Raw genomic sequence first — 16,290 nt, 5'->3', positions numbered from 1 at the left:
GACTCTGTTGGATTCCATGACTTCCTCCTTATTGTGGGTAACAAGGGATAGGGAAAGGTAAAGAGCTTGAGTTTCCCAGCAGGATGAAGAGTGATGGAATATTCATTTGATAATTATGGTCTGCGTTGTTCAGAGCTGTGATTTAATATTGTTACATTATTTAATTCGTATGTTTATTTTGTCTTTGAAGTAGAGAAAACACAAGTGTTAGGTCATTGTACTTTGTGCCTTTCAAGCCTGGCACAGAAGAGAGGCGGAAAGTCATTGCGTTAGAGGGTAAGCTGTGTTTGGTTTAGCGCTGCACGCTTTTCTGAAGCTCTTTCAGAGTTACAGATTTTTGAGGCGGACTTCTAGGTCCTTTATCTATGGGACACACCGCGGTGATAAAGGCAAACGAAAGGGAATGAATCCGAGAGAACTGAGCTGTCAAAAACAATGTGCAAGCGCTGCCCAGGGAAGGGAAGAACTCGCGAGAATTAGCCGCACCCAGCACCACGAAGCAAACCCACGCTGGGCCTCCCGCCTTCGCGGTCCCCGGGCGCGAACCCGGCTGCGCTTGCGCGCGGAATGCCTGCGCTAGGAGCCAGGAGCCGCGCGGACGCAGCTGGGAGTCACATGGGGTGGCGGACAATCGCTCCGCCTCTCCGCAGCGGCCCCGCCCCGCCCCGCCCCTTTCCCGGCGGGACGCTCGGAGTCGACCCGAGCTGCGCAGGGCGGTCAGGGGTGAGTGTCCGCGAGGGGCGTGCGTCGCGCAGAGCCGGACGGGCCTGGGTTGGGGCGCGGGCAGGAAGAACGCGTTGTGGGGGCCAAGGGGACAAAATGGCGGCGGGGTACGCCCTTTCACCCCCTCCCCTCACCTGGGACTGCGGGCGGAGAGGGTAGGGAACGCTGCTGGGGGAGGGGAGCAGAGGCCGCTTGAGAGGGCCATGGGGTCTTCTAAGGAGGCCTGGAGGCGGGGGGTGGGGTGACGAGTGGGCAGGGAGCCTGCCCTTCGAACTCAGCGGGGGTGTGAGCGACAGGGGATCCTGTGCACCTCACGGGCCGAGTGGTGGGCGGGGGATGGCTTTATTCCGTCAGGGGGGGCGTCCCTGGCGGCACCGGTCTAGGCTTCTGGACTGTCCATCCTGCTAGGGGCTTGCGGGGGAGCCGCCTCCCCAGCCGTTCATTTGACAGGTGATCGTCATCATCTCATTCTCAATGGGGTTTACCTCTTTCCCTGCACATGGACTCTGGAATTAGCTCTGCCCGGGGAGCTGAGCGGGAAAGATCTCTTCCATTTTACAAATGCGTAAAGGCGTTTGTAAGGCTTGGAGGGGTAAAGAGTTTAACCATGGCCTCGCACCTGGGAGTAGTAGAACCCGGTCTTCTGCCTCTCTTAGTGCTTCCTTCCCTGCACTTCATTCGCGCCTCCCCCTCTCAGGGTTCTGCCAGTGAGGGACGGGATTATTTGAAAGCGGGCAGAAAACTGGTCCTCCAAGCAGCACCTGCTGCTGTCAAAGTGGGGCCCGCCTGCGTGAGAGCAGCTTCCTGTTGCTGGTGAACTGTATTCCTCATTCTGTTTGTGTCAAGTTATTTTCTATGAAAATCGCTATTCAGTATAGTCATCTTACTGAGTAGATAGTAATTCCTTGTAAGTATTATAGGTTGCTAGTTTACATACTGATTTCACCAGCTTTAACAATTTCATCCTCATAAACAATGCGAGGTGGAAAGATGGGATAAGCGTTATGCCCATTTTACCAATGGGGAAACTGCGGCCGTTACTTACCCCAGATCACTTGCTGGTGAAGGCTTGCTCCAGGATTAAGTTTTCAGACCCACTCTGGTTTATATTGAAACTCTGGCCCCGTATTTTTTCCTGTTAACTATGACTTTTCCTCAAAATGTGTTGGTGCAGATTGTTTTATGCCATATATTGAAATGATCGGAGTACATCCACTAAATAATTAATATTTTAATTAATCAACTTATATGGTTTGGAAAGTTGTCTTTGTGGAAGGAAGTGATCAGGCTTTGAAGGCAGACTGATCTGTATTTGAATCCCAGTTGTCCTTTGACAGATTCATTTTTTTGAGCCTGGATTTCCTCTTCTGTAAAATACGGATATTATTATCCACCTAACAAAATTGTTGATAGCAAGTAAATGTGATATCTGTAAAGCATTTAGAACTGCTCCTAGCTTATAGTAAGCCCTCAACAAATGCTTGTTACTTTCCTTCTTTCTCCCTATTTCCTTGAGTTGTAATTCCTAAATTCTAAAATTCTCTAAACCCTGGTAGTTTAGGTCAGTCTACCTGGTTTATTATGCATGGAACCATAATCAGTGTTGCTGTGAAAATGGTGATTGGGCTACAAAGGATCTAGTGGTTTTTTTTTGGTTGTTGTTGTTTTTAGGGGGTTCTTTTTAGGGCCGCAAGCTAGGGGTCTAATTGGAGCTATAGCCACTGGACTATACCACAACCACAGCAATGCCAGACCCGAGCCGCGTCTGCGACCTACACCACAACTCATGGCAAGCCGAATCTTTAACCTGTTGAGCTAGGCCAGGGATCAGACCTGCGTCCTCATGGATCCTAGTCAGATTGCTTTCTGCTGAGCCACAATGGGAACTCCAGGATCTAGTGTTTTAAACATAGACTTTAAAAATGTTTGTCCTTAAAGACTTCCTAGATATTTAAGGATCATTAAAATGTTGATTTGATAGTGACTTTATTAATACCTTCATGTAACTGCTTTACCGAAATATTTTAAAGATGAAAGGGCTTGAGTCTTTTCTTTCACTTTCATACCCAACCACAACCCAGCCTAGATTAAAGGAGAAGCAAAAAATCTTTGGGAATCGCATTGGAACATTCTTCAAACACTTAGAAAGTGGTGGTGTTATTTAGTGGGAAGTTAAGTAGACTTCTCTCTGATGGTGCAGTCTGACATCCATGGTGAAATTGGCATTCCTGAAATTGTAGAAGCAAAAATGACAAATGGCTTGTATAACAGATTTAAAGAAGTCACTAATAAAAATCTGTTTCCATTTTTATGTTTGGCTTTGGCAATAGGTCTTATGGAATATATGTGAAAATATCTACAGTCAATTGGTGGAAACGACCTTAAAAAATTACTGAAAAGAAGTGGTTTATAGATAGATTTTTCCCCCTAAGACATGAAACACTAAAGATTTCATGAAGTTTTGCTGAAATAATAACTACTTTTTAACAACTTCTTAAAGTAGTAAGTTTATTATATATCTTGAAAATATGTGAAGTGGAAAGAATAAAAAAAATTAGTTACTAGATACCAGTTTACTTCAGCAATTACCTATTCATGGACAGTCTTATCCCATAAAAGCTATCTCCCCATTGTTTTGAAGCAAATCACAGACATCATATTTCACTTGTATAGAGTTCTATATGTGTCAGACCTGCTTTTACTTTACTATTGGTAAAGAGAGGTATTTTTGATATTTTCAAAGAGGCATGCCAGGTTTATGGGAGAAAATAAATGCCTCTTAGTTGATGTGCTTATGGTAGTAAACATAGGAATGATCAGAATTGAAAAACCTCATTAAATAATTTGGAATTATAAAATGTCCATATTGCTCTTCAAAATGCTTATTTTAGGAGTTCCCACTGTGGCTCAGTGAGTTAAGAACCCGACATAATGCCCGTGAGGATGTGTGTTTGATCCCTGGCCTTGCTTAGTGGGTTAACTATCTGGTGTTGCCACAGGCTGCTGCTTCCTAGGTTGCAGATGCAGCTCGGATCTGGCATGGCTATGGCATTGGCCAGGAGCTAGCTGCGATTTGACCCCTAGTCTGGGAACTTCCATATGCTGCAGGTGTGGCCATTAAAAACACACACACACACACACACACACACACACACACAAACTTATTTTACTGTGGTGCACTTGTTTTCCATTTAACAAATGTGAGAAATTACTGATAGTTGTTGAATATGCTGACTAGCATTGTTTAAGTACCAGATGCAGAAAGGTAGTCAAATTTTCTTATTTTTCAGAAAATGCAAAAACGTGGGTGATAAGATTTAATGAACATTGGAGATAACCTGCAGTTGAAACCCACTTTTTCTAGAATTTATTGGCAAATGTGAGACAATTCATCTGTCCTGTCCTGGCTTCTGTTGGATGGGCCTCTGTTTTTTAGAATAGTGCTACTAGTTGGCTTCTCACTATATTGGGTCTGCCATTTGATTCTTACCTTTACAGAACCTGTGCCCAAACTCGGATAGAGGAGAAGCCTTTCCTGGCACTTGAGCCAGTCTTCACATTTCTATCAGTAGGATTCTCAGGTGTCTCCACAGACATTCTGGGACTTCAGGGCAGGGTAGGACAAGTGAGACTTCAGTTTATCACAGGCAGAAGCTTTTTCAGAACCTTGGGCTCATTTAGTCCTAGCGTTTATTTCCTGTTTACAGCCTTTTTTTTTCATTTTTTTGTGCTCCATTTTTTGCTTGGCCATTGTTTTCCTCTAGCCAGAGTTTTCAAATTTAATTTGAGTTGACTGCCTGTATTTTGTTGTATCCATTTTTTATACTAGCTGATTTTTCATTTATGGTAGTTTTGTAAATTTTCTTTTAAAATTAAAGTAAAAATGTAGTTCTTTTAAAAGAAAAATGTTATGTAGATAATAGTATGGATGGTGGTTAATGGTAGATATTGTGAAAGTAGTAACTGATGGAAATTTTGTAAATTCAGAGTTTTTTTTTTAAACAGCTTTATTGAGTTATTTCACATACTGAAAAATTCAGTCATTAAATGTCAGTGGTTTTTAGTATATTTGTGGACTTGTGCAGCTGTCACCACAGTCAATTTTAGAATCTTTCAATATCCCAGTATGAAACTCCATAACCATTAGCATTTATTCCCCTGGCTTCCTTCCCCACATTCCTATTCTACTCCCCACCTCTGCCCCAAGCAGCCACCAATCTACTTTCTTTCTCTGTGAATTTGCCTATTTTGGCATTTCTCATTAATAATATGTTATGCCATTCCCTTCTGGCTTGTGAAATTTCTGCTAAAAAAATCTACTGATAGCCTTTTGGGGTTTCTCTTGTAGATAATGTGTTGTTTTTCTCCTGCTGCTTTTAGGATTTTCTCTTCACCCTCAACTTTACCATTTTAATCATAATGTGTCTTGTTGGCATCTCTATTCCCTTATTTGAAACTCTTGGGGCTTCCTGTCTGTTTCTTTCCCTAGATTAGGGAATTTCTCAGCCACTCTTCAAGTAATATTTTTGGCCCTTCCTCTTCTTCTTCTGGGATCCCTGGACTGTCAACGTTATTCTGTTTGATGTTGTCTTTTTATTTTCATTTTGCTGCTCTGTCTGGGTGAGTTCCATTGTTTAGTCTTACTCCTTGCTGATTGGTTCTACCTCATCAAGTCTGCTGTTGAACCCCTCTAGTGTATTTTTCCGTTCAGTTATAATTTCTTTTTGGTTCTTTCTTATATTTTCTTTCTTTTTGTTGACGGTCTCACAGTGTTTTTCCATTCTTTCAAGTTTGGTGAGCATTTTTATGACATTACTTTTTTTTGGCCGCCCTGTGTCATGTGGGGTTCCTGGGCCAGGGATCAGATCTTTGTGGTAGTTGTGATCTAAGCCGCAGCTGTGGCAACAGCAGGTCCTTAACCTACTGTGTTGGGTCGGGAATGGAACCTGAGTCCCAGTGCTCCCAAGATGCTTCTGATCTTATTGTGCCACAGTGGAAACTCCTTATGAAATTACTTTAAATTCTTTATTAGGTAGATTGCTTATCTCTCTATCATTTAGTTCTTTTCCTGAAGTTTTTCTTTTCCCTTTTTCTTTCAATTTGAACATATTTATTTCTCTCCTTTGCCAAATTCTTTGTGTTTGTTTCTGTGTATTAGGTGTATGAGCTATTTCCCAATCTTGAAGGAGTGTCCTTATTGAGATGCCCTGTGGGGCTCAGAAGCATAATCCTGCCCGGCCACTAGAGCCAGGTGCTCAAGGTGTGTCTCCTATGTGGGCCGCATGGGCCTCCTGTTGAGGCAGGGCCATGGTGGTTCTGGGGCACTAGTGAGTGGGGGCTGTCACTCAGTTGACCATGAGTCCTGGCTTAAGCACATAGGTAGGCAAGGCTCTCACTGGAGTATTTTCACTGGTGTTAATAGGTTACATGGAGAATTCCCGATGTGTGGTGCCAGTGCTGTTATTAGCAAGGTAGCCTGAGATCACAAAAATGGCTCCCACCAGTACTTCCTAACTCATCTTGTGAGTTATCACCTTGATACCAAACAAAGAAAATTACAGGCCAATGTCTCTGATGAACATAGAAACAAAGACTTCAACAGTGAATTGTTGATTCAACAAATCTTCAGCGAACAGAATTCAGCAATACATTAAAAGGATCATTTACCACAGTCAAGTGGGATTTATCAAACATCTACAAATCAGTACCTGTGATATGCCATGGTAACAAAATGAAGGCCAAAAATCATATGATTATTTCAATAGATGCAGAAAAAGCATTTGACAAGATTAAATACTCATTTGTGATAAAAACTCTCAACAAAGTGGGTATGGAGGCATATACCTCACATAATAAAGGCCATAAATGACAAACTCTCAGCTAATATCATACTTCATGGTGGAAAACTTAGAGCTGTTTCTCTAAAATCAAGGGCGAAACAAGGATGCTAACTCTTGCTACTCTTATGCAGTGTAGTATTGGAAGTCCTTGTGAAATTACTTAGGCAAGAAAAAGAAATAAAAGACATCTAATTTGGAAATAAGTTCATCACTCTTTGCAGATGACGTGATTTTATAAATAGAAAACTGTAAAGAGTCCACCAAAAAACTACTAGAAATAATAATGTTACAGGGTACAAAATCAAAATACAAAAATTTGTTGTGTTTCTATATGCTGACAATGCACTAGCAGACAAAGAAGTTAGGGAAATAATTTAAATTGCAACAAAAAGAATAAAATACCTAAGAATAAATTTAATCAAGGAATTGAAAGACTTTCAGACTCAAAAGTGTAAGGCATTGTTGAAAGAAATTGAAAACACACAAAAAATGGAGAGATATTTCATGCTCATGGATTGGAATAATTAATATTATTAAAATGTCCGTATTATCTAATGCAGTCTACAGTTTCAGTGCAATCCCTATCAACATTCCAAGGATATTTTTCAGATAAATAGAGCAAAAAATTCTAAAAAATACTTGGAAACACAAAAGATCTTGAATAGTCAAAGCAAACTTGAGAAAAAAGAACAAAGCTGGAGGTATCACTCCCTGATTTCAAGCTATATTACAAAGCCATAGTAAGCAAAACAGATCATATTGGCAGAAAAACTAGATACTTGATCAGTGGAACAGAATTGAGAGCCCAGAAATATACCCAGTCATATATGGACAATCAGTTAACGATAAAGGAGCAAAGAACATGCAGTGGAGAAAGAATGTTTTCTTCAATAATTGGTGCTAGGAAAACTGGGAAGCCCATGCAAAAAAATGAAACTAGACCACTGTCTCACACTGCACACAAAAATCAACTCAAAATGGATTAAAGATTTGACTGTGAGACCTGGAACCATCAAACTCTTAGAAGAAAACAGTATGCTCTTTGACATTGGTTTTAGCAATATCTTTCTAGATTTGTCTCTTCATGCAAGGGAAACAAAAACAAACAATGGGATTACACCAAACTAAAAAGTTTATGTTCAGCAAAGGAAATCACTAACAAAACAAAAAGACAAGCTACCAATTGGGAGAAGAGTTTTGCAAATGATGTACCCTATAAGGGGTTAATATCCAAATTATATAAAGAACACATACAACTGAACAACAGAGAAGCAACAACTGATTAAAAAATGCACAGAGGATCTGAATAGATATTTTTCCAATGAAGACATACAGATGGCAATAGGTACATGAAAAGATGTGTTCAGCATCATTAATTAATAGGGAAATGCAAATCAGAACTACAGTGTGATATCCTCTCTTGCCTATCAGAATGGCTATGATCAAAAAGGCAAGAAATAACAAATGTTAGGATGTAGGGAAAAGAGAACCCCTATGCACTATTTGTTGGACTGTAAATTAGTGCAGTCACTGTGGAAGATGTTGTGGAGATTCTTCAAAAAATTCGAAAAAAAACTACATGTGACCCAGCTGCTACACTTCCTGGTATTTATTTAAATAATATGAAAACACTAATTTGAAGATACCTGCACCCTCATGTTTGTTGCAGCATTATTTATAATAGCCAAGATATAGAAACAACCTAAGTGTCTATCAATAGATCAATGGATAAAGAAGATGTGGTGTGTATATATATGTATACACACACGTTCAATGGAATACTCTTCAGCCATAGATGAAATTTTGCCTTTTGCAACAGTAAGGAGGACCTTGAGTGTATTATGTTAAGTGAAATAAACTAGACAAAGAAAGACAATCTGTTAAGATTTCACTTGTGTGGGATATAAAAACAAAAAATAAGCGAACAAACTAAACCAAAGGAAACGTATAGATAACAGAACAGAATAATGGTTACCAGAAGGGAAGGGACAGGAGGGGAGTAGAGTGAAATGGATAAAGGGGATTATCTGTGTCTCAGTGCCTGTGTTCTAATTGGATCCTGCCTTTCTGGTAGATGTGGGTCCTCATCGCTTATGGTCTATGCATTTTTTTTTTTTTTTTTTTTTGCTTACAGCATGTGGAAGTTCCCAGGCTAGGGGTCAAATCGGAGCTACAGCTGCTGGCTTATGCCACAGTCACGGCAGTGTGAGACCTACACCACAGCTCACAGCAGCATGGGATCCTTAACCCACTGAGTGAGGCCAGGGATCGAATTTGCATCCTCATGGATCTTAGTTGGGATTGCTAACTGCTAAGCCACAAAGGGAACTCTGGTCCATGCACTTTCAAATCAAGTGTTTTGGCACTGATTTTTGGGTTTAGTAAGTCTACCTACAAGCCCTTTAAGGGTGGGTTGTCCTCTCTGCAGTTTTGTAGGTTTCCTGGGCATATTTTCTGTTGGCATTTAAAGCCAGTTGTTTTGGGATCTAGGGGTCTCTCCTGCACACAATCTAGAAGTTAGAGTGTTTAATGTGGAGCTTGAATCCCTCACTTTTCAGGGCAAAGATCCATATCTTTGCGATCCCTTCCAGTTATGAACTGACACAGTGTGGGTTTTCCTTGGTGAAACTATATCTCTGCCTCTCCTATCCTCTGCCATTCCTGTCCATCCTGATGTTGTCCTTTTACCCTTTGTTATGAAGGCTCTGTTTACCCAGTTTTCATGTCCCTTTCCTAGGAAATTATTCCATATGTAGTTTTAGAGTTGTGTTGATAGGAGGAGATGAGTTTAGGATTTTCCTATGGCACCATTTGAACCCCCCTTATTATTACTTTTGATGACTGCATCTGTGGCATATGGAAGTTCCCAGGCTAGGGACTGAATCTGAGTTGCAGCTGTGAACTCTGCTGCACTTGTAGCAGTGCTGGATCCTTTAACCTTCTGTGCTGGGCTGGGGACCGAACCTGTGCCTCCGCAGCAACCTGGGCTGCTGCAGTCAGGTTCTTAATCTACTGAACCACAGCAGGAACTCCTTGATGAATTTTTTTTGTCGTGAATGGATGTTGAATTTTTGTCTTTTTGCCATTTCTTGGGCTGCTCCTGTGGCATAGGGGTTGAATCGGAGCTGTAGCTGCCAGCCTACAGCCACAGTAACTCAGGATCCGAGTCATGTCTGCAACCTATACCATAGCTCATGGCAACGCCGGATTCTTAACCCACTGAGCAAGGCCAGGGATCGAATCCGCAACCTCATGGTTCCTAGTCAGATTCATTAACCACTGAGCCACAGTGGGAACTCCTGGATGTTGAATTTTATCAAATGCCTTTTCTGTGTCTGTTAAGTTGATTATGTGATTTTTATCCTTTTTTGTTAATGTGTTGTATCACATTGACTGATTTGCAGATATTAAACCCTTGCATCCCTGGAATAAATCCCATTTGATCATGTGTATGATTCTTTTTATATATTGTTGAATTCTATTTGCTAATATTTTGTTGAGGGGTTTTTGCATCTATATTTATCAGAGATACTGGCCTGTAATTTTTTTTGGCGCATCCGTGTCTCTTTTTGGTATCAGCATAATGGTGGCATTGTAGAATGAATTTCAGTGTTTCCTCCTCTTCAGTTTTTTTTTTTTTTTTTTTTTTGGAATAGTTTGAAAAGGATTGATATTAGTTCTTCTTTATATGTATGGTGGAATTCCCCTATGAAGCCTTCTGTTCCCAATCTTTTGTTTGCTGTCAGTTTTTTGATTACTAATTCAATTTCACTGCTAGTGATTAGTCTGTTCAGATTGTCTATTTCTTCTTGATTTCAGTCTTGGTTTCTATACATTTATACATTTCTCCTGTGTTGTCCAATTTGTTGCCATATAACTGTTTGCAGTATTATGATTTTTTTGTACCTCTCTGATATTGGATATAATGTCCCCTGTTTTATTTCTTGTTTTATTTATTTGTATTCTCTTTTTTCTTGATGAGCCTGGCTAAAGGCTTATAAATTTTGTTTGTCTTTTCAGAAAACCGGATGTTGGTTTCATTGATCTTTTCTATTGTTTTTTGACCTCTCTTCTATTTTTTTTTTTTTTCTTTTAGGATTGGTTTTGGTATTGATGAATTTCTTTTATTTTTGGGTTGTCTGAGTTTTTTGCTTTTTTTAGGGCCATACCTGTGGCATATGGAAGTTCCCAGGCTAGGGATTGAATCAGAGCTACAGCCATCAGCCTACACCACAGCCACAGCAATGCGGGATCTGAGCCACGTCTGTGACCTACACCATAGCTAATGGCAATGCCAGATCCATAACCCACTGAGCAAGGCCAGGGATTGAACCCGCAACCTCATGGTTCCTAGTCAGATTCATTAACCACTGAGCCTTGAAGGAACTCCCTGAGAAGTTCTTTATCTCTCTTTCAATTCTGAATGATAATTGTGCTGAGTAGAATATCTTGGGTTGCTAGTTATTCCCTTTCGGCACTTTAAATATATCATGCCACTCCCTTCTGGCCTGCAATGTTTCTGCAAAAAAATCAGCTGATAGCCTCTTGGGGGTTCCCTTGTATATGGCTCTTTATTTTTCTCTTGTTGCCTTTAGAATTCTCTCTTAATCTTTAATTTGCCATTTTAGTTATATCTTGGTGTGGATCTGTTTGGGTTCATCTTGTTTGGGATCCTCTGTGCTTCTTATATCTGAATATCTGTTTCCTTCTTCAAGTTTGGGGAAATTTTCAGCTATTATTTTATCAAATATATTTTTGACGTTTTTCTTTTTCTCTTGTCCTTCTGAGATCCCCATAATCTGAATTATGTATGCCTGATGTTGTCTTAGAAGTCCCTTAAACTATTCTCATTAAAAAGGTTTTTTTTTTTCTTTTTGCTGTTCTGATTGGGTATTTCCATTATTCTATCTTCCGTATCAGTTATGCAGTCTTCTCTGTCATCTAGCCTGCTCTTAATTCCTTCTGGTGTGTTTTTTATTTTGTTTATTTCATTCTTCAGTTCTGACCGGTTCTTTTTTATGTTTTCCAGTTCCTTGTTAAAACTCTCTTTGTTCATCTGTTCTTTTCCCTAATTCAGTTATCATTCTTACCAATGTCTTGAGCTCTTTTTTCTGTTGAATTATTTATATGTTTCATTAGTTGTTTTTCAGGGCTTTTATCATCTTCTTTCATTTGAAACAAATTCCTCTCTTTTTTCATTTTGTTTAACTTTCTTTGTCTCTATGAAATTTTGTGAAACCTATTGCCTATCCTGATCTTAAAGGGATATTTTTATGTGGATGCATCCTTATGCAGTCTTTATGTGCCTGGTGGCTTTGATGGGGAAGCTGGATCTGAAGTGAGCATGAGTCACAGTCTTTCCCCAGGTTTGCTGGCAGTTGTCACCTTAGTGGGAGGTAAGGCTGCAGAAGGAAGGGCTAGAGCCAGAGCCAGGTGTGAGCCAGGACTTCTGTGCCCAGTAGATGATACTGCTTTATCTGGTCCAGGCTCATGTACCAAGGTGCTGGAGCAGAAGCCTTGAGGGTTGGAGCTGAAGTGGTTCTATTGCCTCTTAGCATGTGCCCTCCCCCTTTCACAGCATTGACATCTTTCCCCAGAAGGGAGCTGCACTGCAGCAAGAGGGACTGCAACAGGCACTCAGTGTGGATTGGGGCATATGTTGGGGCTGTTCTGGCATATCAGAGTCCAGACCCCTCCCAATCTACTGCCTCTGAGAGTGCCAGTAATAGCCGCCCTGGCCCCAGTCAGCTGCAGAGCTAGGTCCAGGTTGGTGCCATCCCCCACAGCTGCACATCCTTGACAGCACAGCCTTTACCCTAATGGGGAGCTGTGCAGCAGAGCAGGATGGGCCAGGGTGTATGCTGGGCTAGTCACAGAAACTGGTACAATCCCACGCAGGCTCTCAGTCTGCCTCCTCTGCCTTATTTTGGGAATAAGTAAACATGTGCACGCTCTTCATGAATGGAGTTCAAGTTTCCCAGAGTCCCCCTCCTAGTCCCACTAGTCTTCAAACCATTGAAGAGCATTTGTTTTCCTGGTGTTGGACCCCAAGCCTGGGGTGCCCATAATGTGGTTCAAACCCCCCTCTTTCCAAGGAGAATCTCCAAGTTCAAGTAATGCTCCTACTTCTGTGTTCCATCCTTCGAGTGTGAGTCCCAACCTGATCACTTCTCTTCCTTCCTGACTTGGTGTGGATCTTTCTTTACAGCCTTGGTTATATAAGTCTTTCCACCAGTCTCCAGTTTGTTTTCAGTGAGAATTGCTCTGCATGTAGATGTATTTTTGATATGTTCATAGGGAGAGGTGAGCTTAGCATCCTCCTGTTTTGCTCTCAATCTCCTCACCTGAATACATTTAAATTTAAATTACTACAGCCTTTTAAAGTTGTAACTGCTGTACAATTACATTTTCAGAAAATCTGCAAAATAGCGAAGAAAAAAAACCACTCATAATCATTCCATTAGAGTACATTTTCCAGTTAATGAGCACCAGTTCTCTGTCATTTGGTGCTTCATACCTAATTTCTTTGATTTAGAAAATAATTCTACAAGGTAGATATTTTAACCCCCATTTTACAAGTGTGAACTGTGAAGTTCAAAATGTTAAATAACTTGCCTAAAGGTTACATGGAGTTTATTTAATTTTTTCTTATGTTTGACTTCAAACTTTTAAAAGATTTTTATTTTTTCTATTATAGTTGATTTATAATGTTCTGTCAATATCTGCTATACAGCAAAGTGACCCAGTCACACGTATATTTATACACATTATTTTCGCATATTATCTTCTTTCATGTTCTATCATAAGACCATGATAGAATATTAAAAAGAATTTATATATATGTATGACTGGGTCACTTTGCTGTACAGCAGAAATTGGCACAGCATTGTGAATCAAATATATTTTAATAAAAATAAAAAAGATGTAGCCTTATAAAAAAAGGTGATTGGATATAGTTCCCTGTGCTATACAGCAGGAACTCATTGCATATCCATTCTAAATGCCATCTACTAATGCCAAACTCTCCATCCATCCCACTCCCTCCTCCTTTCCCTTGACAACCACAAGTCCATTCTTCAAGTCTGTAAGTCCATTCTCCAAGTCTGTGAGTCTGTTTTGTTTTGTAGATAGGTTTATCTGTGCCATATTTTAGATTTAACATAATAAGTGACATCATATGGTATTTGTCTTTCTCTTTCTGACTTACTTCACTTAGAATGAGAATTTCTAGTTGCATCCTTATTGTTGCAAATGGCATTATTTTATTCTTTTTTTATGGCTGAGTTGTATTCCATTTTGGTATATATACCACATCTTCTTAATCCATTCATCTGTCTATGGACATTTATGTTGTTTCCATGTCTTGGCTATTGTGAATTGTGCTGCAGTGAACATAGGGATGCACATATCTTTTCCAATGAAAGTTTTGTCTGGGAGTGAAATTGCTGGATCATATGGTAGTTCTATATTTAGTTTTCTGAGGAACCTCCATACTGTTTTCCATAGTGGTTTTATCAATGCACATTCCCACCAACAGTGTAGGAAGGTTCCCTTTTCTCCACACCCTCTCCAGTATTTGTTATTTGTAGACTTATTAATGATGGACATTCTGACTGGTGTGAAGTGGTACCTCATTGTAGTGTTGATTTGCATTTCTTTAATAATTAGTGATGTTGAGCATTTTTTCATGTGCATTCTGGCCATCTGAGCGTCTTTGGAGAAATGTCTATTTAGAACTTCTGCCCATTTTTTGATTGGGTTTTGTTGTTGTTGTTGTTGTTGTTTTGTTATTGAGTTGTATGAGTTGTTTGTATATTTTGGAGATAAAGCCCTTGGTGGTTGCATCATTTGCAACTACTTTCTCCTATTCTGAAGGTTGTCTTTTTTTTTTTTTTTAATGATTTCTTTTGCTGTGCAAGAGCTTGTAAGTTCGATTAGCTCCCATAGTCCATAGTTTATGTTTTTTTTATTTCTATTGCCTTGGGAGACTGACCCAAGAAAACATTTGTACAATTGATGTCAGAGAATGTTTTGCCTATGTTCCCTTCTAGGAGTTTTATGGTGTTATTCTCTTATTGTTAAGTCTTTAAGCCACGGTGTAAGGGTGTGTTCTAGTTTCACTGATTGATGTGCATCTGTCCAGTTTTCCCAGCACTAGTTGCTGAAGAGACTGTCTTTTTCCATTTTATATTCTTGCCTCCTTTTTCAAAGATTAATTGACAGTAATTAATCTGGGTTTATTTCTGGGCTCTCTGTTCTGTTCCATTGGTCCATATGTCTGTTTCTGTACCAGTACCACACTGTCTTGATAACTGTTACATAGATTTTAAGTGACAGTCTTGGGATGTGAATTTGGGTCCGACTTCAGAGTTTATGCTCTTAATCCACATTGCTTCTTGTCTATTTCCAATCTGTTTTCCAGTGCATGTGGATCATATGATACATAAAACATTGTGTCTGCCCTAAAAAAGTTGTTGGTGTCTAGCATATACCTGTCTTTATTGGAAAGCTCACTTATTGGTTCTAGAATGACCAAAATAAGAAGAGTTCAAAAGAGCCAATTTTACTTAATCAATAAACCAGCCTACTTCCTTCCTTCCTTTAGTTCAAAATCTTTGTTGAGTGCCTACCATTTGTAACCTTAAGTGGAAGAAAGAGAAGATCATTGAGATGCTTATCCTGTCTTTTAGGATCCTAAAATGTAGTAGAGGAGGAAATTCTTGTCCAAGGGAAATGGGGAATAGAGTATAACACCAATTGAGCATCTACTGTGTGCTGAGTTTTGTATATTATTTAAGTACTTGTTATGTAACAGATACTGTGTTAATTGGTGGAAACTAGTATGCTGCCATTTAACTCTATAAAGTAGAAATTACTCTCTTTACAGAAAGAGAAAACTGAAGTTCTGGGGGATTAATGACTTGTCAAAAGTTATCTAGCTAGTAGCTACAATAATTCATCCCACTCGAATTCGGTCCCATATCAGTGTGCAGTCTTTTGTGCTGTGCTGATTTGAGTAGATGTGTTTCTCATCTAATCCTCCTAACAACCTAATAAATTAAGGATAGCCTTCATTTTTTTCCCCTAAGCTGTGTGCCCTTTTCTTTTCTTTTCTTTTTTTTTTTTTTTGTCTCTTTGCTATTTCTTTGGGCCGCTCCTGCGGCATGTGGAGGTTCCCAGGCTAGGGGTCGAATCGGAGCTGTAGCCGCCAGCCTACGCCAGAGCCACAGCAACGCAGGATCCGAGCCACATCTGCAACCTACACCACAGCTCACGGCAACGCTGGATCGTTAACCCACTGAGCAAGGGCAGGGATCGAACCCACAACCTCATGGTTCCTAGTCGGATTCGTTAACCACTGCGCCATGACGGGAACTCCTGCCCTTTTCTTTAAATCAGTTTTTTTTTTTTTTTTTTTTTGGTCTTTTTGCCTTTTCTAGAGCCTCTCCCAAGGCATATGGAGGTTCCCAGGCTAGGGGTCGAATCGGAGCTGTAGCCGCCGGCCTACACCACAGCCACAGCAGCGCGGGATCCAAGCCTCGTCTGTGACCCACACCACAGCTCACGGCAGCGCTGGATCCTTAACCCACTGAGCAAGGCCAGGGATCGAACCCACAACCTCATGGTTCCTAGTCAAATTCGTTAACCACTGAGCCATGACGGGAACTCCTAAATCAGTTTTATTGAAGTATAATTTACATACAAAAAGTATACCCACTTTTTAAGT

The 16,290-nt window shown here is 40.3% G+C and overlaps 1 protein-coding gene across 3 annotated transcripts in view; it reads left to right on the top strand.

Annotated features, from left to right (window-relative positions):
• The window catches only part of SCAPER (S-phase cyclin A associated protein in the ER), a 429,066-nt gene continuing 413,047 nt past the window's right edge, over positions 272–16,290 (top strand). The window contains exon 1 of one of the 3 annotated variants that reach the window (XM_021099014.1): positions 272–723. The gene's annotated coding sequence lies outside the window, so the exon portion shown is untranslated. The other 2 variants (XM_021099012.1, XM_021099013.1) reach the window with 2 other exon arrangements.

The sequence above is a fragment of the Sus scrofa genome, chromosome 7, assembly GCF_000003025.6.
Source record: "Sus scrofa isolate TJ Tabasco breed Duroc chromosome 7, Sscrofa11.1, whole genome shotgun sequence".
Lineage (NCBI taxonomy): Eukaryota > Metazoa > Chordata > Mammalia > Artiodactyla > Suidae > Sus > Sus scrofa.
Note: the sequence above shows the minus strand (reverse complement) of the source record. Positions and strands in the feature narration are given on the sequence as shown.